Genomic DNA, 24,275 nt, shown 5'->3' with positions numbered 1-24,275 from the left:
CCATAATTACTCACAAACGGGTAAGAAAAGGTAGTATTGCCAGACCATACATGATCAAAACAGGGAGCTGAGGTGGTTCAGCACCAAGGTGTGAATGTCTGACTATAGTTTGTAAAAAGCGGGTAAGATAAGGTGCGAATGCCCGACAATGTATAATCAAAAGAGGGAGCAGAGGTTTTCGGCTACAAGAAGGTTTGAATGTCCGACCATAGTTTGTAAAAAGCGGGTAAGAAAAGGTTCAAATGCCTAACTATACACCATCAAAAGCGGGAGCGGAGATGTTCCGCTGTAAGACGGTGTGAATGTCCGACCATAGTTGGTAAAAAGCGGATAAGAAAAGGTTAAAATACCCGACTGTACACAATCAATAGCGGGAGCGGAGTTGTTCGGCTACTAAAAGATGTGAAAGTCCGACTATGGTTTGGAAAAAGCGGGTAAGAAAAGGTGCTAATGCCCGACTATACACCATCATAAGCGGGAGAGGAGGTGTTCAGCTGCAAGAAGGTGTGAATGTCCACCCATAATTACTGAAAAATGGGTAAGAAAAGGTGCGAATGCCCAAACATACATCATCAAAAGAAGGAGTGGATGTGTTGGGCTACAAGAAGGTTTGAAAGTCCGACCATAGTTTGTAAAAAACGGGTAAGAAAAGGTGCGAATGCCCGACAATGTATGATCAAAAGAGGGAGCGGAGGTTTTTGGCTACAAGAAGGTTTGAATGTCCGACCATAGTTTGTAAAAAGCAGGTAAGAAAAGGTTCAAATGCCTGACAATACACCATCAAAAGCGGGAGCGGAGGTGTTCCGCTGTAAGACGGTGTGAATGTCCGACCATAGTTGGTAAAAAGCGGGTAAGAAAAGGTTAAAATACCCGACTGTACACAATCAATAGCGGGAGCGGAGTTGTTCGGCTACAAGAAGGTGTGAAAGTCCAACCATGGTTTGTAAAAAACGGGTAAGAAAAGCTGCGAATGCCCGACAATGTATGATCAAAAGAGGGAGCGGAGGTTTTCGGCTACAAGAAGGTTTGAATGTCCGACCATAGTTGGTAAAAAGCGGGTAAGAAAAGGTTCAAATGCCTGACTATACACCATCAAAAGCGGGAGCGGAGGTGTTCCGCTGTAAGACGGTGTGAATGTCCAACCATAGTTGGTAAAAAGCGGGTAAGAAAAGGTTAAAAAACCTGACTGTACATAATCAATAGCGGGAGCGGAGTTGTTCGGCTACAAGAAGGTGTGAAAGTTCAACCATGATTTGTAAAAAGCTGCTAAGAAAAGGTTGGAATGCCCGAATATATACCATCAAAAGAGGGAGCGGAGGTGTTGCGCTGTAAGAAGGTGTGAATGTCCGACCATAGTTGGTAAAAAGCGGGTAAGAAAAGGTTAAAATACCCGACTGTACACAATCAATAGCGGGAGCGGAGTTGTTCGGCTACTAAAAGATGTGAAAGTCCGACTATGGTTTGGAAAAAGCGGGTAAGAAAAGGTGCTAATGCCCGACAATGTATGATCAAAAGAGGGAGTGGAGGTTTTCGGCTGTAAGAAGGTCTGAATGTCCAACTATAATTTGTAAAAACCGGGTAAGAAAAGGCTTGAAAGCCCGACTATACACCATCATAAGCGGGAGAGGAGGTGTTCAGCTGCAAGAAGGTGTGAATGTCCACCCATAATTACTGAAAAATGGGTAAGAAAAGGTGCGAATGCCCAAACATACATCATCAAAAGCAGGAGTGGATGTGTTGGGCTACAAGAAGGTTTGAAAGTACGACCATAGTTTGTAAAAAACGGGTAAGAAAAGGTGCGAATGCCCGACAATGTATGATCAAAAGAGGGAGCGGAGGTTTTTGGCTACAAGAAGGTTTGAATGTCCGACCATAGTTTGTAAAAAGCAGGTAAGAAAAGGTTCAAATGCCTGACAATACACCATCAAAAGCGGGAGCGGAGGTGTTCCGCTGTAAGACGGTGTGAATGTCCAACCATAGTTGGTAAAAAGCGGGTAAGAAAAGGTTAAAATACCCGACTGTACACAATCAATAGCGGGAGCGGAGTTGTTCGGCTACAAGAAGGTGTGAAAGTCCAACCATGGTTTGTAAAAAGCTGCTAAGAAAAGGTTCGAATGCCCGAATATATACCATCAAAAGCGGAAGCGGAGGTGTTCGGCTGCAAGAAGGTGCGAACGTCCGACCAAAGTTTGTAAAAAGCAGTTAAGAAAAGGTTCGAATATCCAACCAAACATAATCAAAAGCGGGAGCACAGCTGATCGACTGCAAGTAGGTGTGAATGTCCAGCCATAATTACTCACAAACGGGTAAGAAAAGGTAGTATTGCCAGACCATACATGATCAAAACAGGGAGCTGAGGTGGTTCAGCACCAAGGTGTGAATGTCTGACTATAGTTTGTAAAAAGCGGGTAAGATAAGGTGCGAATGCCCGACAATGTATAATCAAAAGAGGGAGCAGAGGTTTTCGGCTACAAGAAGGTTTGAATGTCCGACCATAGTTTGTAAAAAGCGGGTAAGAAAAGGTTCAAATGCCTAACTATACACCATCAAAAGCGGGAGCGGAGATGTTCCGCTGTAAGACGGTGTGAATGTCCGACCATAGTTGGTAAAAAGCGGATAAGAAAAGGTTAAAATACCCGACTGTACACAATCAATAGCGGGAGCGGAGTTGTTCGGCTACTAAAAGATGTGAAAGTCCGACTATGGTTTGTAAAAAGCGGGTAAGAAAAGGTGCTAATGCCCGACAATGTATGATCAAAAGAGGGAGTGGAGGTTTTCGGCTGTAAGAAGGTCTGAATGTCCAACTATAATTTGTAAAAACCGGGTAAGAAAAGGCTTGAAAGCCCGACTATACACTATCATAAGCGGGAGAGGAGGTGTTCAGCTGCAAGAAGGTGTGAATGTCCACCCATAATTACTGAAAAATGGGTAAGAAAAGGTGCGAATGCCCAAACATACATCATCAAAAGAAGGAGTGGATGTGTTGGGCTACAAGAAGGTTTGAAAGTCCGACCATAGTTTGTAAAAAACGGGTAAGAAAAGGTGCGAATGCCCGACAATGTATGATCAAAAGAGGGAGCGGAGGTTTTTGGCTACAAGAAGGTTTGAATGTCCGACCATAGTTTGTAAAAAGCAGGTAAGAAAAGGTTCAAATGCCTGACAATACACCATCAAAAGCGGGAGCGGAGGTGTTCCGCTGTAAGACGGTGTGAATGTCCGACCATAGTTGGTAAAAAGCGGGTAAGAAAAGGTTAAAATACCCGACTGTACACAATCAATAGCGGGAGCGGAGTTGTTCGGCTACAAGAAGGTGTGAAAGTCCAACCATGGTTTGTAAAAAACGGGTAAGAAAAGCTGCGAATGCCCGACAATGTATGATCAAAAGAGGGAGCGGAGGTTTTCGGCTACAAGAAGGTTTGAATGTCCGACCATAGTTGGTAAAAAGCGGGTAAGAAAAGGTTCAAATGCCTGACTATACACCATCAAAAGCGGGAGCGGAGGTGTTCCGCTGTAAGACGGTGTGAATGTCCAACCATAGTTGGTAAAAAGCGGGTAAGAAAAGGTTAAAAAACCTGACTGTACATAATCAATAGCGGGAGCGGAGTTGTTCGGCTACAAGAAGGTGTGAAAGTTCAACCATGGTTTGTAAAAAGCTGCTAAGAAAAGGTTCGAATGCCCGAATATATACCATCAAAAGCGGAAGCGGAGGTGTTCGGCTGCAAGAAGGTGTGAACGTCCGACCAAAGTTTGCAAAAAGCAGTTAAGAAAAGGTTCGAATGCCCGAATATATACCATCAAAAGCGGGAGCAGAGCTTTTTCGACTGCAAGTAGGTGTGAATGTCCAGCCATAATTACTCACAAATGGGTAAGGAAAGGTAGTATTGCCAGACCATACATGATCAAAACAGGGAGCTGAGGTGGTTCAGCTGCAAGGTGTGAATGTCTGACTATAGTTTGTAAAAAGCGGGTAAGACAAGGTGCGAATGCCCGACAATGTATGATCAAAAGAGGGAGTGGAGGTCTTCGGCTGCAAGGTCTGAATGTCCAACCATAATTTCTAAAAACCGGGTAAGAAAAGGCTCGAAAGCCCGACTATACACAATCAAAAGCGGGAGCGGGAGGTTTTCAGCTGCAAATCCTTCACTCAAACCAAGTGAAAACTGCTTTGTCCTTCATATTTATCAATGTCTAGATCGACTTCAACAAAGAACAACATTGTACTTTGCAGTAAAGAAAGAGCAAATCAAAAGTTTTAGGAATCCGAGAATAAGCTTATTTTCATGAGTTCTGCACGATTATTGATTTTACTATAAATGAATGCCTTCACTCAAACTATGTTAAAACTGCTTTGTCCTTCATATTTATCAATGTCTAGATTGACTTCAACAAAGAACAACACTGGATTTTGCAGTAGAAGAAAGAGCAACACTGAAGGATCAGTAATCCGAGAATAAGCTTATTTTCATACGTTCTGCATGATTTGGGATTTTATGTATAAAATGAATTCCTTCACTCAAACCAAGTTAAAACTGCTTTGTCCTTCATATTTATCAATGTCTAGATCGACTTCAACAAAGAACCACATTGTATTTTGCAGTAGAAGAAAAAGCAACACTGAAGGATCAGGAATCCGAGAATAAGCTTATTTTCATACGTTCTGCATGATTTGGGATTTTATGTATAAAATGAATTCCTTTACTCAAACTATGTTAAAACTGCTTTGTCCTTCATATTTATCAATGTCTAGATTGACTTCAACAAAGAACAACATTGTATTTTGCAGTAGAAGAAATAGCAACACTGAAGGATCAGGAATCCGAAAACAAGCTTATTTTCATACGTTCTGCTTGATTTGGGATTTTGCTATAAAATTAATTCCTTCACTCAAACATGGAAACTGCTTTGTTCTTCATATTTATCAATGTCTATATAAATTTCAACAAAGAACAAGGCTGTATTTTTCATTATCGGAAAGAGCAACACTGGAGGATCAGGAATCCGAGAAAAAGCTTACTTTCATGAGTCCTGCACGATTTCGGATTTTCCTATAAAATGAATTGCTTTGCTCAAACCAAGTTAAAATTGCTTTGTCCTTCATAGTTATCCATGTCTAAAATGTATCAAGCATAAAGTTCCTCATATTACCCTGAATGAGAAAGAAGCATCCCTTTGGTTGAGCAATACGTTCCTTATGCGGAGTTATGCATGATTTCGGATTTTGCTATAAAATTCATTCCTTCACACCTTTTTTTTTCACCACATTTTATAGATTATGGTTGGAAATTCTCAACCACTCTAATCCGAAGACCTCTCCTCCCGCTTTTGTTAATATATTTGAACTTTAGTTGGACATTCACCCCTTTTTGCAGCTAAACCACCTCCGCTCCCTGTTTTGATCAGGTATGGTCTGGCAATACTACATTTTCTTACCCGTTTGTGAGTAATTATGGCTGGATATTCACACCTACTTGCAGCTGAACACAATCTCTCTCGCTTTTAATTATGTTTGGATATTCGAACCTTTTCTTTACTGCTTTTTGCCAACTTTGGTCGGACGTTCACACCTTCTTGCAGCCGAACACCTCCGCTTCCGCTTTTGATGGTATATATTCGGGCATTCGAACCTTTTCTTACCCGCTTTTTACAAACCGTGGTCGGACTTTCACACCTTCTTCTAGCCGAACAACTCCGCTCCCGCTATTGATTGTGTACAGTCGGGTATTTTAACATTTTCTTTCCCGCTTTTTACCAACTATGGTCGGACATTTACACCTTCTTACAGCGGAACACCTCCGCTCTCTCTTTTGATGGTCTATGTTTGGGCATTCGAACCTTTTCTTACCCGCTTTTTACAAACTATGCTCGGACATTCAAACCTTCTTGTAGCCGAACACATCCACTCCTGCTTTTGATGATGTATGGTTTGGCATTCGCACCCTTTTTTTACCCATTTTTCAGGAATTATGGGTGGACATTCAGACCTTCTTGCAGCCGAAAACCTCCGCTCCCTCTTTTGATCATGCATTGTCGGGCATTCGCACCTTGTCTTACCCGCTTTTTATAAACTTTAGTTGGACATTCACACCTTCTTGCAGCTGAACGACCTCCGCTCCCTGTTTTGATCATGTATGGTCTGGCAATACTACCTTTTCTTACACGTTTGTGAGTAATTAATCCCAAAATATTGAGCATAAAATAAGTCTTTATGCTGATGATGTATTACTTTTCCTTCAGAACTCACAGACGTCTCTCACTCACACGATCACACTCATAAATAAATTCTCAACACTTTCTGACCACTCTATCAACTGGTCTAAGACCACAGTTCTGCCCATTAACTGTAGGGTCCATAATATACCTGCGATCACTTTACAGTCAGGAAATATTAGATATTTAGGCATAAACATTTCCTCCAGGCTCTCAGAGCTAACAAAGCTAAATTATGTGCAATTATTAAAGACAGTAGAGGACGATCTCTCTCGTTGGAAGTCCTTACCTATATCACTTATGGGGAGAATTACATCCATTAAAATGATGATACTACCAAAAGTTAACTATTTGTTCTCAATGATCCCCATAAAACCATCTGCTACTTGGTTTAAGTAACTAGATTCATGCATCTCCAAATTTCTGTGGAAAAACAAACCACCACGTATTAGTTTAAAAACCCTACAGAAGACCAAGGACAATGGTGGATTAGATTTACCTCATTTTCAGCACTATTCCTTAGCCAATAGGTTACAATATATATCAAAATGGTTTAAACCTTGTTTTTGTCACAGTTCCCAGAGACGTTGTAATCGTTGAGGATTCTATATTCACCCCCTCATTAGAGGCACGTGTTGCAGATTGATGACACTGATTCTTCTTCTCTGTTCATTGCTGGCATCATTCCCAGCATCGTAAGTGTTTCGTGGCATTGTTAGCCTCTTCTTCTGGATTTTGATATCGAGAATCCTTTTGTATTTCTGGTTTGTCAGTACTCTCTCTTCGTCTTTTTGTCCTTGAGTTTGGTGATTTTTTCTTCTTTTGATGCCTTGACACAATGTGACAGGTGATACCACGTGGGAGATCCTGTAACTTGGACTGCTGTCCCTGTGCTGCGAAATGGCTGTGCTGCTCAAATGGTCTCTCCTTCATCATGGTTACATGCTGCCATTCCGACATCTCGCCATTCCGACATGGGTCTCCAATTGTCGGAATGGCGACACTTAATTTTTTATCAAACGTCCCACCATTCCGACACTTTTTTCCTCCTATGGTCGGAATGGCGGTATGTTTTTTTTTTTTTAACATACCGCCATTCCGACAGTTCCTTTTAATAGCCTATTTTTTACCCAAAACATTTTGCACTAATGATATGCCGGCGCAAATACGCCCTAAAGTTTGGCGCACAAACTCTGCACATGCAGAGGCCACAGCCTCGCAAACAAACTTTAATAATCTATTATCAAAATCCCCTGAATTTCAAATATAAAAATACAGATATTAATGTAACTCTGGCGAGACTGAAACTGATTAAGCAGAAATACATTGTCAGTGAGCTGTCACAGCAGCCAGCTGGAGCGGAGCTCTCCACAGAGCCCATGCGTCTTTTGCACGCTGTCATCATATGCAAAAGTAATAATTGCAATAACAGATATCACGGCTACGGCACAGGACACAGTTGCGAGCACTCTGCCTTGCCTTGCCAATAGGAGAAGAGAGAAATGACAGCATAGAACGTATAAAACACAACAAAATGCAGTAAAACCGTTTATTCATGTTATTCACGTGATTTATGAGTACTCGCTCCAATTTTGGGAAGCGCGGATGGGCTTTGCGCATTTGGCACAAACACACAGCCGTTGCGCAAGGCTTTATACAGCCTGTTGATATCTTAAGGACGTAACTGGTCACACCTGGGAGTAAATGTCATGTAGAGATTGTTTTTACATGACATCACAGCTGAACATATAGCTTTCATCCACAAACCAATGTGGGAGAGCCCGAAGACGCATGTGCCAGACGCACATAGGCATGCGTAAAACCAATTTTGACCACTTCATACTGTTTATTTGCTTTCTTTTAGTTAATTTTCGTTTCTTTTGGATTCTTGTGCGTGTTATGGAGCCGTTTTGGTCCATGTTTGTAAGCCTTTTTTTCCTGGATTAAATTTTCGGAAGTTGAAATAAGTGGCATTGGAGTGTGTGATTGAAAACCACCGCGGACTGCTTCTCCTCCTCCAGTTGCCGAGACTTTGTGTTTTTAATAACGCTTGTCTATAAACATGTGTTAAACATATAAATTGCATGAACAGAAAGAAGGGACTCACCTGTTGAGTAACACACATTTCCTTATACGGAAAGCCTTGTCGGAATGGTGGGATATTTGAACGTCAGAATAGCGGGATGTCGCAATGGTGGGATGTCGGAATGGTGGGACGTTTGCATGTCGGAATGGTGGTATGTCGGAATGGTGGGATGTCGGAATGGTGGGATGTCGGAATAGCGGGATGTCGGAATGGCGGGATTTCGGAATGGGTGTTGCCACCCCCTTCATCATATACACAGTTATTTATACATCACCTTCCACCATGAAGCGTTGTCCCTTTTTGTTTCTCTCTTTGTTCTTAAAATGCTGTTATGCATGTCTAAACCAATCCATTAAATTAGATCATTTTGGCAGTAAAGCGATCTACAATGTGCTTTGTCGCAAAGCTGCTCATCTGTGGTAAACAGCTCTTCAGAAAGGCATTCTTCAATTGATTTCACTAATTCTATGTAATAATTTTGTGATTTCCTACAAAACTACACTTCTTCTCCCATCTGTCTGAGTATTTAATATTGTCTGGGTCCCGTTAAAACGTGTATTTTTCCCATCTAATTCCTTGTTTGCTTTAAAACAAGTATTCCCCATTTTCTATCCCTTCAGTAGCCAACCAGTTTGTATGGAGTACACTGGAGCAACTTGACTGATCAGTAAAACACTGCTTTTGTTGTCACCGCAAGGCTTCCCCCGTCGGTTGTTTCACTGAGACACTACTGAGTAACTATAACTCAACACAGTTTATACACATAACATTCCTATACATACTAACAAACAAACAAACAATTATTTATCGCAATTTTCTCATCTCTGTTTGAACGTACACCCAGGTAAATATTCCTGTAGTCTTCTCATACCGACTATGGACCCATTCATTGTTTAACTTCACTGTTTTGCAAATCCTAATTGAATATTACACATTGACATTGAACTTTACTTGATAAGCAGGTCTTCATTGCATTCAGCAGCCTATATGTGAGCATCTATGTGTAAGCTGTTCTTCTTTGCATTTATCAGCAGCAAGCAATTCTTCATTGCACATGCATATGAAAATAGTAAAACAATTCCAATGCGTTAGCGAAACCTTCTATATCAGGAGTGTTCATCATGATGCTGGGAATAGAACCTCTTTCCCAGAATAGTTCAACCTTCATTACTCAACTGATCATAACTCCGCAATGAGCACATTTCAAAGTATCATTCCTCTACATATATTCAAAAATCTATGTGTAAATGTTTAATATTTCTTATATTTGTTGATGTCATTCTGTGTGCATGTGGCCTAAACCCAATCTCTGTGTGGCAATTTTAATTTAAACAAGTTGAACTCTGCCTCTGATCATTTAAAAAAGGTGTGTACCAATATCAACCTTTCTCAGGTAATTACTGATCCTAAAAAACCAAAGAGATCCTTCAAGGTTGTCCCTGATTGGCTCAATCTTAACAAATCAAAGGTAGAAAATCCGCAGTATCTGAACTTGGTGTTAGTTATCACTGCTCAATAGCCTGTATCAGAATTGCAAAAATGAAAACATTAGGTCCACGCTTGGTATCCAGATCCTGAAACATCTCCATGAGCAGGCTTTTTTTTAACTGATCTGTTGAATAGTTATATGACACTGTTAAAATCCCAGATGAAGATCTAGCACTTGACCATTTTTGTAAATCTTCTAATTCCATAGTTGATAAACACGCCCCTTTTAAAAAGTATAGAACTTAGAACAGGTCTATCCCTGGCTTTCGGCAGAACTGTCTTCTTTACTTTTTTTTCCCCTTGTCCTGTTCAGCATTATGTCAGAAGAATTGTAGTCTGAATACCTTTGATGCCAAACAGATTTGTTTTGCCAAGGGAAGTTTTATAAATGTAAAGCTCCCCTTGATGCCCATTTATTTATTTCTGTTTACAATATATGACATGAACTGAACTGAACCGGACCGGGGGACAAGGAAAGAAGAAGAGGAAAGAAGAGGAAACAGAACAAAAATAGAAACAAAAACCAGACAACCAGCTGCTACACCTGTAAAAAACAAAACAGACAACAATCCATGGCCTATGAGGGGAATCCAGCCTTAGCGCCACCAGGAGCACCTGAAAGCAGACAAGCAGAGAAAAAACAAACACACAAACAAACAAAAACAAGCACAAGAAGCGGCAATCGCATACAACACAGCTGTGGATATAGATGACCTGAGACGACATGATAATACATCAACTGCTTAGTGACCATGCTACTGGACTAATGAATGTGTGTGTGTGTGTGTGAGAACATGCAACACCCATGGCACAGGACCTACATGATAACCGTGCTTAGTTATGAGTGTATAAGCGTACAGGGCCACAATCCACAGCCCCCCCCCCCAAGCAATCAGAAGCAGGCAGAGAGGGCCACAAGACCCAGGCCACCAGCAGCCCCCACAGAGCACAGAACCCAGGCAGCCCACCGCAGGGGCAACCACGCATCCACCCAGAAGACTGCAGAGGAAGCCCCCGGAAAGAGCCCCCATAAGCATAGGGCAGAGGCACTCCGGGAACCAGGGGTAACAGCCCACCGACCCCGCCAGGCCCCAGCCGCCCAGACATGGGCCGTGCACTGGACCTGGGCCCCAGGAGCCCGAGCGCCCCCAAACCCCCCGGCAGAGGCCCCACCCAATACCCAGGAGGGCCAAGCGCCCCAGACAGCCACAAAGTGGGTCAGCGCCTGCCCCAGCGCCCCTGGCCAAGTGCCCTGGGAGTCAAGACGTGCCCACAGGTGGGTGAAGTCGCGAGCAGTGGGGAGAGGCAACGCTGATGCCCCATCGGGAGAAACACAGGCAGGCCAGGCGACAGCAAGTCCCAGATCCAGGCCCAATCAAACACACACTTTCACGTCCCATACATCCACACATCCACACATCCACACATCCTACCTCCCTCGACTCTGCTGGGGTGTAGTGCAGCGGGCACACCAGGAGGCCAGCAACCCCCCAGCCACCACAGACCCCGAACCAGCAGAACAATTAATTAATCCTCCTGGCCCCTCCTGCCCCGAGCAGACACCAGGAAGCAGGGGTGTGCGAAGAAGACCCCTCCCCTCACCCTTCTGGCTCTTCAATATTTTCTAATAGTGAGCAATTAAAATTGAGGGGCAGCCAAACTTGTAGAACTGGGAGCGCGGCACTCTGGGTAGCCTACATACCCAAAGAGCCCCGCCCACCAGATGCCACTCAGTGTAACCACCCCCCAAGACCTAATGTGTGTGTGTGAGTGTGTTTGATAAGTAGTAATGTCTAAGGTGTAATTAAAACAGGGGCAGGGAACTGCAGAGTGCAACCAAAGGGGACCACCTACGTGGCCCCATCCACTACACCCCACCGAACACACACGCCCCCAAAACCCTTCATGTGTGAGTGTGTGCTGTGTACAGGAGCCAGAAGGGAGAGGGGTATGGGGATATTTACCGGGGGAGCTACTCTCCCCCAGAGAGGGCAGCCAGGGACTGGCTGCAATAGGCATCCCCGCTACCTGGGAGCCAACAATGGGCAGGAGGGCCTGATGTCCACCAGGCTCGGGGCCTGCAGCGACCATATTCCGGGAGCTACTGTACCCCCAGAAGGTACCCATCCCGTCCCACCCCACTCAACCCAACCCCACCCAGGAGGACCTCTACAAAAAACAAACAAACAACATCAAAAAACAAACAAACAAACCACCCGGTCACACCAGTCGCAGCAGCCCGGGCCTGAGACCCACCATCACCCAGCAACCCACCACCACCACTATGTGATAAAACTAATCAGAGGGGACCAGAGAGAATGAAATTCAGCCAATTGATGTTTTGAGGAGGCAGACATTGTTTCCATGCTAATATAATCTAAAAGAAAATTTCTAAACTGGTTATTACACAGATTGTTCTTCGCTTTCCAGTTCATGAGAATAGTTTTCTTTGCGATACATAACACTGTGACAACCATGTGTGCTGAGTTAATTTCCATGTTGATGTTGTCTAAGTCACCCAGTATGCACAGTGTGGGGCATGCAGGGATGCTACACTTTAGCCATGTTGATAGGTCCTCACAGACTTCAAGCCAGAACTTCTGGACAGGCGCAGAAAACCACAAAGCGTGTGCATAATCATCAGGTGTGTTATCTGTGCAATGTGAGCAGATGTTTGAGTGTGTTAGACCCATCCTGAACATCCTTTGTCCTGTATAGTGTGTTCTATGAAGGATTTTGTATTGTATGAGCTGTAAATTAGGATTTCGAGTCTTTATGAAGGTGTTCAAACATATTTGTGGTTAGAAGCTATGACCAGAACTGATGGATAAATCTGCCTCCCATTTTGAGGATGGAAGAGACATTGTGTCATCTATCTTAGACAATAATTTATATATTTTTGATAGTAGTTTTGGGGTACAGATGCTTAGAAATTCTGCTACCCTAGTCGGGGGTTGTAAGTCTGGTTGGTGGAGGATATATCCATCCATCCATCCATCATCTGCCGCTTATCCGGGGGTCGGGTCGCGGGGGCAGCAGCTTGAGCAGAGAAACCCAGACGTCTCTGTCCCCGGCCACTTCCTCCAGCTCTTCCGGGGGCACCCCGAGCAGTCCCAGGCCAGCCAAGAGACATAGTCTCTCCAACGTGTCCTGGGTCTCCCCCGGGGTCTCCTCCCAGTGGGACGTGCCCGGAACACCTCCCCAGGGAGGCGCCCAGGGGGCATCCTAACCAGAGTCCCGAGCCACCTCATCTGACTCCTCTCAATGCGGAGGAGCAGCGGTTCTACTCCGAGCCCCTCCCGGATGACTGAGCTTCTCACCCTATCTCTAAGGGAGAGCCCAGACACCCTGCGGAGGAAACCCATTTCGGCCGCTTGTATTCGCGATCTTGTTCTTTCGGTCACTACCCACAACTCGTGACCATAGGTGAGGATGGGAACGTAGATTGACCAGTAAATAGAGAGCTTCGCCTTCTGGCTCAGCTCCCTCTTCACAACGACGGGTCGGTGCAGAGCCTGCAACACTGCAGGCGCCGCACCGATCCGCCCGTCAATCTCCCGCTCCATTCGTCCGTCACTCGTGAACAAGACCCCGAGATACTTGAACTCCTCCTCTTGGGGAAGGATCTCATTCCCGACCCGGAGAGAGCATTCCACCCTTTTCCGGCTGAGAACCATAGTCTCGGATTTGGAGGTGCTGATTCTCATCCCAGCCGCTTCACACTCGGCTGCGAATCACTCCAGTGAGAGCTGAAGGTCACGGCCTGACGACGCTAACAGAACCACATCATCTGCAAAAAAGCAGAGACCCGATTCTGAGGTCGCCAAATGGGACACCCTCAACGCCCTGGCTCCGCCTAGAAATTCTGTCCATAAAAGTTAGGAACAGAATCGGTGACAAAGGGCAGCCCTGACGGAGTCCAACTCTCACCGGAAACGTATCCGACTTACTGCCGGCAATGCGGACCAAACTCTGGCACCGGTCATACAGAGACCGAACGGCCCCTATCAAGGGGTCCGGCACTCCATATTCCCGGAGCACCCCCCACAGGACTCCACGAGGGACACGGTCGAACGCTTTCTCCAAGTCCACAAAACACATGTAGACTGGTTGGGCGAACTCCCATGCACCCTCCAGGATCCTGCCGAGGGTATAGAGCTGGTCCACTGTTCCACGGCCAGGACGAAAGCCACACTGCATCTCCTGAATCCGAGGCTCGATTATCCGACGGATCGTCCTCTCCAATACCCCCGAATAGACCTTACCAGGGAGGCTGAGGAGTGTGATACCCCTATAGTTGGAACACACCCTCCGGTCCCCCTTTTTAAAGAGGGGGACCACCACCCCAATCTGCCAGTCCAGAGGCACTGTCCCCGATGTCCACGCGATACTGCAGAGGCGTGTCAGCCAAGACAGCCCTACAGCATCCAGAGCCTTGAGAAACTCAGGACGGACCTCATCCACCCCCGGGGCCTTGCCACCGAGGAGCTTTTTAACCACCTCGGCAACCTCAGCCCCAGAAATGGGAGGCCCCGTCTCCGAGCTCTCCGACTCTGCCTCTTCCGAGCACGTGTTGGTAGGATTGAGGAGTTCCTCGAAGTACTCCCCCCACCGACTCACAACATCCCTAGTTGAGGTCAGCAAAGCCCCGTCCCACAGTGTTGACTGTGAGCCGCTTCCCCCCCCCTGAGACGCCGGATGGTGGACCAGAATCTTTTCGAGGCCGTCCGGAAATCGTTCTCCATGGTCTCACCGAACTCCTCCCAGGCCCGAGTTTTTGCCTCAGCAACCGCCGAAGCCGTGGCCCGTCTGGCCCGTCGGTACCTATCAGCTTCTTCCAGGGTCCCACTGGCCAAAAAGGCCCGATAGAACTCCTTCTTCAGCTTGACGGCTTCCCTCACCACTGGTGTCCACCAGCAGGTTCGAGGGTTGCCGCCACGACAGGCACCGACCACCTTACGGCCACAACTCCGACCAGCTGCCTCGGCAATGGATTCACGGAACATGGCCCATTCGGACTCAATGTCCCCCACCTCAAATATGGTTGAAGCTCTGCCGGAGGTGGGAGTTAAAGCTCCTTCTGACGGGGGATTCTGACAAACGCTCCCAGCAGACCCTCACAATACATTTGGGCCTGCCAGGTCTGATCGGCATCCTCCCTCACCAGCGGAGCCAACTCACCACCAGGTGGTGATCAGTTGACAGCTCCGCCCCTCTCTTCACCCGAGTGTCCAGGACATACGGCCGCAAGTCCGATGATACAACCACAAAGTCGATCATCGAACTGCGGCCAAGGGTGTCCTGGTGCCAAGTGCACATATGGACACCCTTATGCCTGAACATGGTGTTCGTTATGGACAGTCTATGACTGGCACAGAAGTCCAACAACATAACACCACTCTGATTCAGATCGGGGGGGCCGTTCCTCCCAATCACACCCCTCCAGGTCTCACTGTCATTGCCCACGTGAGCATTGAAGTCCCCCAGCAGAATGAGGGAGTGTCCGGTAGGAGCATTCTCCAGTGCCTCCCCCAGAGACTCCAAAAAGGGTAGGTACTCTGAACTGCTGTTTGGCGCATAGGCACAAACAACAGTCAGGACTCGTCCCCCCACCCAAAGGCGGAGGGAGGCTACCCTCTCGTTCACTGGGGTAAACCCCAATGTACTGGCACACAGCCGGGGGGCAATAAGTATGCCCACACCTGCTCTGCGCCTCTCACCACGGGCAACTCCAGAGTGGAAGAGAGTCCAACCCCTCTCAAGAGTACTGGTTCCAGATCCCAAGCCGTGCGTCGAGGTGAGTCCGACTATATCTAACGGTCTGATGAAGTTTCAACAATAAACAACAAACTTTGTATTATGAGAAAGAACCAGACTCATTCTTCAGGAATCCGAAAATAAGCTCTATTTTACGAGTTATGCACGAATTCGGATTCTCCTATAAAACGAATTCCTTAACTCAAACCAAGTTAAGACTGCTTTGTCCTTCATATTTATTCATGTCTAATCAAGTTTCAATGATAAACAACGTTGTACTTTGTAGAATGAGAAAGAACTTCTTCAGCAATAAGCATCTCTCGACAAATGACGAAATACAGATTTTGCTATAAAATTAATTGCTATCAGCCTGACTTAAAACTGTTTGTCTTCCTTATTTATCCACTTCAAATCAAGTTTCAAGAATTAAAAAAAATTTGTAGTTTGAGAAAGAACAACTTAATCTTGAGCAATCAGTATAAAAAGAGGGTAAGCAAAGGTGCGAATGTCAAACCATACATGATCAAAACAGGGAGCGGAGGTGTTTGGCTGAGACAAGGTGTGAATGTCCACCCATAATTAATGAAAAGCGGGCAACAAGTAGGTTCGAATGCCCAACCATACATCATCAAAAGCAGGAGTGGATATGTTCGGCTACAAGAAGGTTTGAACGTCTGACCATAGTTTGTAAAAAGCGGGTAAGAAAAGGTTCGAATGCCCGAACATACACCATCAAAGGAGGGAGCGGAGGTGTTCCGCTGTAAGAAGGTGTGAATGTCCGACCATAGTTGGTAAAAAACGGGTAAGAAAAGGTTAAAATACCCGACTGTACACAATCAGTAGCGGGTGCGGAGTTGTTCGGCTACTAAAAGGTGTGAAAGTCCGACCATGGTTTGTAAAAAGCGGGTAAGAAAAGGTGCGAATGCCCGAAAATGTATGATCAAAAGAGGGAGCGGAGGTGTTCGGCTGCAAGAAGGTGTGAATGTACACCCATAATTACTGAAAAATGGGTAAGAAAAGGTGCGAATGCCCAACTATACATAATCAAAAGCAGGAGTGGATGTGTTCGGCTCCAAGAAGGGTGGAATGTCTGACCATAGTTTGTAAAAAGCAGGTAAGAAAAGGTTTGACTGCCCGAACATACACCATCAAAAGAGGGAACGGAGGTGTTCCGCTGTAAGAAGGTGTGAATGTCCGACCATAGTTGGTAAAAAGCGGGTAAGAAAAGGTTAAAATACCCGACTGTACACAATCAATAGCGGGAGCGGAGTTGTTCGGCTACTAAAAGATGTGAAAGTCCGACTTTGGTTTGTAAAAAGCGGGTAAGAAAAGGTGCTAATGCCCGACAATGTATGATCAAAAGAGGGAGCGGAGGTGTTCGGCTGCAAGAAGGTCTGAATGTCCAACCATAATTTGTAAAAACCGGGAAGGAAAGGCTCGAAAGCCCGACTATACACCATCAAAAGCGGGAGCAGAGTGGTTCAGCTGCAAGAAGGTCTGAATGTCCATCAATAATTGCTTTAAAACATGAAAGAAAATTTTCGAATATCATCCGCACATGATCATAAGAAGGAGAGGAGGTGTTCAGCTGCATGAAGGTGTGAATGTCCACCCATAATTCCTGAAAAATGGGTAAAAAAAGGTGCGAATGCCCAACCATACATTATCAAAAGCAGGTGTGAATGTCAGATCATAATTTGCAAAAAGCTGATGAGAAAGGGTGAGAATGCCCGACTATACACCATCAAATGCGGGAGTGGAGGTGTTCGGCTCTGAGTAGGTGTGAATGTCCGACCATAATTGCTGAAAAATGTGTTAGAAAAGGAAAGAATGCCGGACCATACATCATCAAAAGCGAGAGAGGTGGTGTTCGGCTGCAAAAAGGTGTAAATGTTCGACTAAAGTTTGTAAAAAGCGGGTAAGACATGGTGCGAATGCCTGACAAGGTATGATCAAAAGCAGGAGCGGAGGTGTTCAGCTGCAAGAAGGTCTAAATGTCCATCAATAATTGCTAGAAAACATGAAAGAAAATTTTCGAAAATCAAACCGCACATGATCAAAAGTGGATGTGGATGTGTTCGGCTACAAGAAGGTGTGAACGTCCAACCAAAGTTTGTAAAAAGTAGTTAAGAAAAGGTTTGAATATCCAACCAAACATAATCAAAAGCGGGAGCATAGCTTTTCGACTGCAAGTAGGTGTGAATGTCAGATCATAATTTGCAAAAAGCTGATGAGAAAGGGTGAGAATGTCCGACTGCACACCATCAAATACACAATCAATAGGGGGAGCGGAGTTGTTCGGCTACAAGAAGGTGGGAAAGTCCAACCATGGTTTGTAAAAAGCTGGTAAGAAAAGGTTCGAATGCCCGAATATATACCATCAAAAGCGGAAGCGGAGGTGTTCGGCTGCAAGAAGGTGTGAATGTCCGACCAAAGTTTGTAAAAAGCAGTTAAGAAAAGGTTCGAATATCCAACCAAACATAATCAAAAGGGGGAGCAGAGCTGTTCGACTGCAAGTAGGTGTGAATGTCCAGCCATAATTACTCACAAACGGGTAAGAAAAGGTAGTATTGCCAGACCATACATGATCAAAACAGGGAGCTGAGGTGGTTCAGCACGAAGGTGTGAATGTCTGACTATAGTTTGTAAAAAGCGGGTAAGATAAGGTGCGAATGCCCGACAATGTATAATCAAAAGAGGGAGCAGAGGTTTTCGGCTACAAGAAGGTTTGAATGTCCGACCATAGTTTGTAAAAAGCGGGTAAGAAAAGGTTCAAATGCCTGACTATACACCATCAAAAGCGGGAGCGGAGATGTTCCGCTGTAAGAAGGTGTGAATGTCCGACCATAGTTGGTAAAAAGCGGGTAAGAAAAGGTTAAAATACCCGACTGTACACAATCAATAGCGGGAGCGGAGTTGTTCGGCTACAAGAAGGTGTGAATGTCCAACCATCGTTTGTAAAAAGCTGGTAAGAAAAGGTTCGAATGCCCGAATATATACCATCAAAAGCGGAAGCGGAGGTTTTCGGCTGCAAGAAGGTGTGAACGTCCGACCAAAGTTGGCAAAAAGCAGTAAAGAAAAGGTTCGAATATCCAAACATAATTAAAAGCGAGAGAGATTGTGTTCATCTGCAAGTAGGTGTGAATATCCAGCCATAATTACTCACAAACGGGTAAGAAAATGTAGTATTGCTTGACCATACATGATCAAAACAGGGAGCGGAGGTGGTTTAGCTGCAAAAAGGGGTGAATGTCCAACTAAAGTTCAAATATATTCACAAAAGCGGGAGGAGAGGTCTTCGTATTAGAGTGGTTGAAATTTCCAACCATAATCTATAAAATGCGGTTAAAAAAAAAAGTGTGAAGGAATGAATTTTATAGCAAAATCCGAAATCATGCATAACTCCGCAAAAGGAACGTATTGCTCAACCAAAGGGATGCTTCTTTCTCATTCAGGGTAATATGAGGAACTTTATGCTTGATACATTTTAGACATGGATAACTATGAAGGACAAAGCAATTTTAACTTGGTTTGAGCAAAGCAATTCATTTTATAGGAAAATCCGAAATCGTTCAGGACTCATGAAAGTAAGCTTATTCTCGGATTCCTGATCCTCCAGTGTTGCTTTTTCTTCTACTGCAAAGTACAATGTTGTTCTTTGTTGAAGTCGATCTAGACATTGATAAATATGAAGGACAAAGCAGTTTTCACTTGGTTTGAGTGAAGGATTTGCAGCTGAAAACCTCCCGCTCCCACTTTTGATTGTGTATAGTCGGGCTTTCGAGCCTTTTCTTACCCGGTTTTTAGAAATTATGGTTGGACATTCAGACCTTGCAGCCGAAGACCTCCACTCCCTCTTTTGATCATACATTGTCGGGCATTAGCACCTTTTCTTACCCGCTTTTTACAAACTATAGTCAGACATTCACACCTTGCAGCTGAACCACCTCAGCTCCCTGTTTTGATCATGTATGGTCTGGCAATACTACCTTTTCTTACCCGTTTGTGAGTAATTATGGCTGGACATTCACACCTACTTGCAGTCGAACAGCTCTGCTCCCGCTTTTGATGGTATATATTCGGGCATTCGAAGCTTTTCTTAACTGCTTTTTGCAAACTTTGGTCGGACATTCACACCTTCTTGCAGCCGAACACCTCCGCTTCCGCTTTTGATGGTATATATTCGGGCATTCGAACCTTTTCTTAGCAGCTTTTTACAAACCATGGTTGAACTTTCACACCTTCTTGTAGCCGAACACCTCCGCTCCCGCCTTTGATGGTGTATAGTCAGGCATTTGAACCTTTTCTTACCCGCTTTTTACAAACTATGGTCGGACATTCAAACCTTCTTGTAGCCGAAAACCTCCGCTCCCTCTTTTGATCATACATTGTCGGGCATTCGCACCTTTTCTTACCCGTTTTTTACAAACCATGGTCGGACTGTCACACATTCTTGTAGCCAAACACGTCCGCTCCCGCTATTGATTGTGTACAGTCGGGTATTTTAACCTTTTCTTACCCGTTTTTTACCAACTATGGTCGGACATTCACACCTTCTTACAGCGGAACACCTCCGCTCCCTCTTTTGATGGTGTATGTTCGGGCATTCGACCCTTTTCTTACCCGCTTTTTACAAACTATGCTCGGACATTCAAACCTTCTTGTAGCCGAACACATCCACTCCTGCTTTTGATGATGTATGGTTGGGCATTCAAACCTACTTGTTGCCCGCTTTTCATTAATTTTGGGTGGACATTCACACCTTGTCACAGCCAAACACCTCCGCTCCCTGTTTTGATCATGTATGGTTGGACATTCGCACCTTTTCTCACCCGCTTTTTGCCAACTATGGTCGGCTGTTCACAGCTTCCTCTCCACCATACTTGTATGGTGGGATATTCACACCCACTTGCATCCGAAGACCTTTTGTTGATATTTAGTCGGTCATTCGCAGCTTACCCGCTTTTGGCAAACTATGGCCTTCAGAGACAAACACCTCTGATCTCGCTTTTGATGATGTAAGGTTGGGCATTCAGACCTTGCTTCACCTGCTTTTCACCAAATATAGTCGGAGATTCACACCTTCTTGCAGCCGAACACTTCCGCTCCACCTTTTAGTGTTCTATCACACCTTTTTTTTCACCGCATTTTATAGATTATGGTTGGAAATTCTCAACCACTCATCCGAAGACCTCTCCTCCCGCTTTTGTTAATATATTTGAACTTTAGTCGGACATTCACACCTTCTTGCAGCTGAACCACCTCCGCTCCCTGTTTTGATCATGTATGGTCTGGCAATACTACCTTTTCTTACCCGTTTGTTAGTTATTATGGCTGGACATTCACACCTACTTGCAGCCGAACACCACCTCTCCCGCTTTTGATGATGTATGGACCGGCATTCTTACCTTTTCTAACACATTTTTCAGCAATTATGGTTGGAGATTCACACTTACTCACAGCCGAACAACTCCGCTCCCGCATTTGATGGTGTATAGTCGGGCATTCTCACCCTTTCTCATCAGCTTTTTGCAAATTATGATCTGACATTCACACCTGTTTTTGATAATGTATGGTTGGGCATTCGCACCTTTTCTTACCCATTTTTCAGTAATTATGGGTGGACATTCACACCTTCTTGCAGCTGAACACCTCCTCTCCCGCTATTGATTGTGTACAGTCGGGTATTTTAACCTTTTCTTACCCGCTTTTTACCAAATATGGTCAGACATTCACACCGTCTTACAGCGGAACACCTCTGCTCCCGCTTTTGATGGTGTATAGTCAGGCATTTGAACCTTTTCTTACCCGCTTTTTACAAACTATGGTCGGAAATTCAAACCTTCTTGTAGCCGAAAACCTCCGCTCCCTCTTTTGATTATACATTGTTGAGCATTCGCACCTTATTTACAAACTATAGTCAGACATTCACACCTTGCAGCTGAGCCACCTCAGCTCCCTGTTTTGATAGTGTATGTTCGGGCATTCGAACCTATTCTTACCCCCTTTTTACAAACTATGCTCGGAGATTCACACCTACTCACAGCCGAACAACTCCGCTCCCGCATTTGATGATGTCTTGTCCGGCATTCTAGTCTCTTCTAACACATTTTTCAGCAATTATGGTCGGACATTCACACCTACTCACAGCCAAACACTTCCGCTCCCGCATTTGATGGTGTATAGCCGGGCATTCTCACCCTTTCTCATCAGCTTTTTGCAAATTATGATCTGACATTCACACCTACTTGCAGTCGAACAGCTCTGCTCCCGCTTTTGATTATGTTTGGTTGGATATTCGAACCTTTTCTTAACTGCTTTTTACAAACTTTGGTCGGACGTTCACACCTTCTTGCAGCCGAACACATCCACTTCCACTTTTGATGGTATATATTCGGGCATTCGAACCTTTTCTTACCCGCTTTTTACAAACCGTGGTTGGACTTTCACACCTTCTTGTAGCCAAACAACTCCGCTCCCGCTATTGATTGTGTACAGTCGGGTATTTTAACCTTTTCTTACCCGCTTTTTACCAACTATGGTCGGACATTTACACCTTCTTACAGCGGAACACCTCCGCTCCCTCTTTTGATGGTGTATGTTCGGGCAGTCAAACCTTTTCTTACCTGCTTTTTACAAACTATGGTCAGACATTCAACCCTTCTTGGAGCCGAACACATCCAATCCTGCTTTTGATTATGTATAGTTGGGCATTCGCACCTTTTCTTACCCGGTTTTCAGTAATTATGGGTGTACATTCACACCTTCTTGCAGCCGAACACCTCCGCTCCCTCTTTTGATCATACATTTTCGGGCATTCGCACCTTTTCTTACCCGCTTTTTACAAACCATGGTTGGACTTTCACACCTTTTAGTAGCCGAACAACTCCGCACCCGCTACTGATTGTTTACAGTCGGGTTTTTTAACCTTTTCTTACCCGTTTTTTACCAACTATGGTCGGACATTCACACCTTCTTACAGCGGAACACCTCCGCTCCCTCCTTTGATGGTGTATGTTCGGGCATTCGAACCTTTTCTTACCCGCTTTTTACAAACTATGGTCAGACGTTCAAACCTTCTTGTAGCCGAACATATCCACTCCTGCTTTTGATGATGTATGGTTGTGCATTCGAACCTACTTGTTGCCCGCTTTTCATTAATTATGGGTGGACATTCACACCTTGTCTCAGCCAAACACCTCCGCTCCCTGTTTTGATCATGTATGGTTTGACATTCGCACCTTTGCTTACCCTCTTTTTATACTGATTGCTCAAGATTAAGTTGTTCTTTCTCAAACTACAAAATTTTTTTAATTGTTGAAACTTGATTTGAAGTGGATAAATAAGGAAGACAAACAGTTTTAAGTCAGGCTGATAGCAATTAATTTTATAGCAAAATCTGTATTTCGTCATTTGTCGAGAGATGCTTATTGCTGAAGAAGTTCTTTCTCATTCTACAAAGTACAACGTTGTTTATCATTGAAACTTGATTAGACATGAATAAATATGAAGGACAAAGCAGTCTTAACTTGGTTTGAGTTAAGGAATTCGTTTTATAGGAGAATCCGAATTCGTGCATAACTCGTAAAATAGAGCTTATTTTCGGATTCCTAAAGAATGAGTCTGGTTCTTTCTCATAATACAAAGTTTGTTGTTTATTGTTGAAACTTCATCAGACCGTTAGATATAGTCGGACTCACCTCGACGCACGGCTTGGGATCTGGAACCAGTACTCTTGAGAGGGGTTGGACTCTCTTCCACTCTGGAGTTGCCCGTGGTGAGAGGCGCAGAGCAGGTGTGGGCATACTTATTGCCCCCCGGCTGTGTGCCAGTACATTGGGGTTTACCCCAGTGAACGAGAGGGTAGCCTCCCTCCGCCTTGGGTGGGGGGACGAGTCCTGACTGTTGTTTGTGCCTATGCGCCAAACAGCAGTTCAGAGTACCTACCCTTTTTGGAGTCTCTGGGGGAGGCACTGGAGAATGCTCCTACCGGAGACTCCCTCATTCTGCTGGGGGACTTCAATGCTCACGTGGGCAATGACAGTGAGACCTGGAGGGGTGTGATTGGGAGGAACGGCCCCCCCGATCTGAATCAGAGTGGTGTTATGTTGTTGGGCTTCTCTGCCAGTCATAGACTGTCCATAACGAACACCATGTTCAGGCATAAGGGTGTCCATATGTGCACTTGGCACCAGGACAGCCTTGGCCGCAGTTCGATGATCGACTTTGTGGTTGTATCATCGGACTTGCGGCCGTATGTCCTGGACACTCGGGTGAAGAGAGGGGCGGAGCTGTCAACTGATCACCACCTGGTGGTGAGTTGGCTCCGCTGGTGGGGGAGGATGCCGATCAGACCTGGCAGGCCCAAACGTATTGTGAGGGTCTGCTGGGAGCGTTTGTCAGAATCCCCCGTCAGAAGGAGCTTTAACTCCCACCTCCGGCAGAGCTTCAACCATATTTGAGGTGGGGGACATTGAATGGGCCATGTTCCGTGACTCCATTGCCGAGGCAGCTGGTCGGAGTTGTGGCAGTAAGGTGGTCGGTGCCTGTCGTGGCGGCAACCCTCGAACCTGCTGGTGGACACCAGTGGTGAGGGAAGCCGTCAAGCTGAAGAAGGAGTCCTATCGGGCCTTTTTGGCCAGTGGGACCCTGGAAGAAGCTGATAGGTACCGACGGGCCAGACGGGCCGCGGCTCAGGGGGGGGAAGCGGCTCACAGTCAACACTGTTTACAGTGGG

The sequence above is a fragment of the Leuresthes tenuis genome, unplaced genomic scaffold (genome assembly GCF_036924035.1).
Source record: "Leuresthes tenuis unplaced genomic scaffold, fLeuTen1.0.hap1 SCAF_8, whole genome shotgun sequence".
NCBI classification, from domain to species: Eukaryota; Metazoa; Chordata; class Actinopteri; order Atheriniformes; family Atherinopsidae; genus Leuresthes; species Leuresthes tenuis.
The sequence above is the reverse complement of the archived record's forward strand: the minus strand, read 5'-3'. Positions refer to the sequence as shown.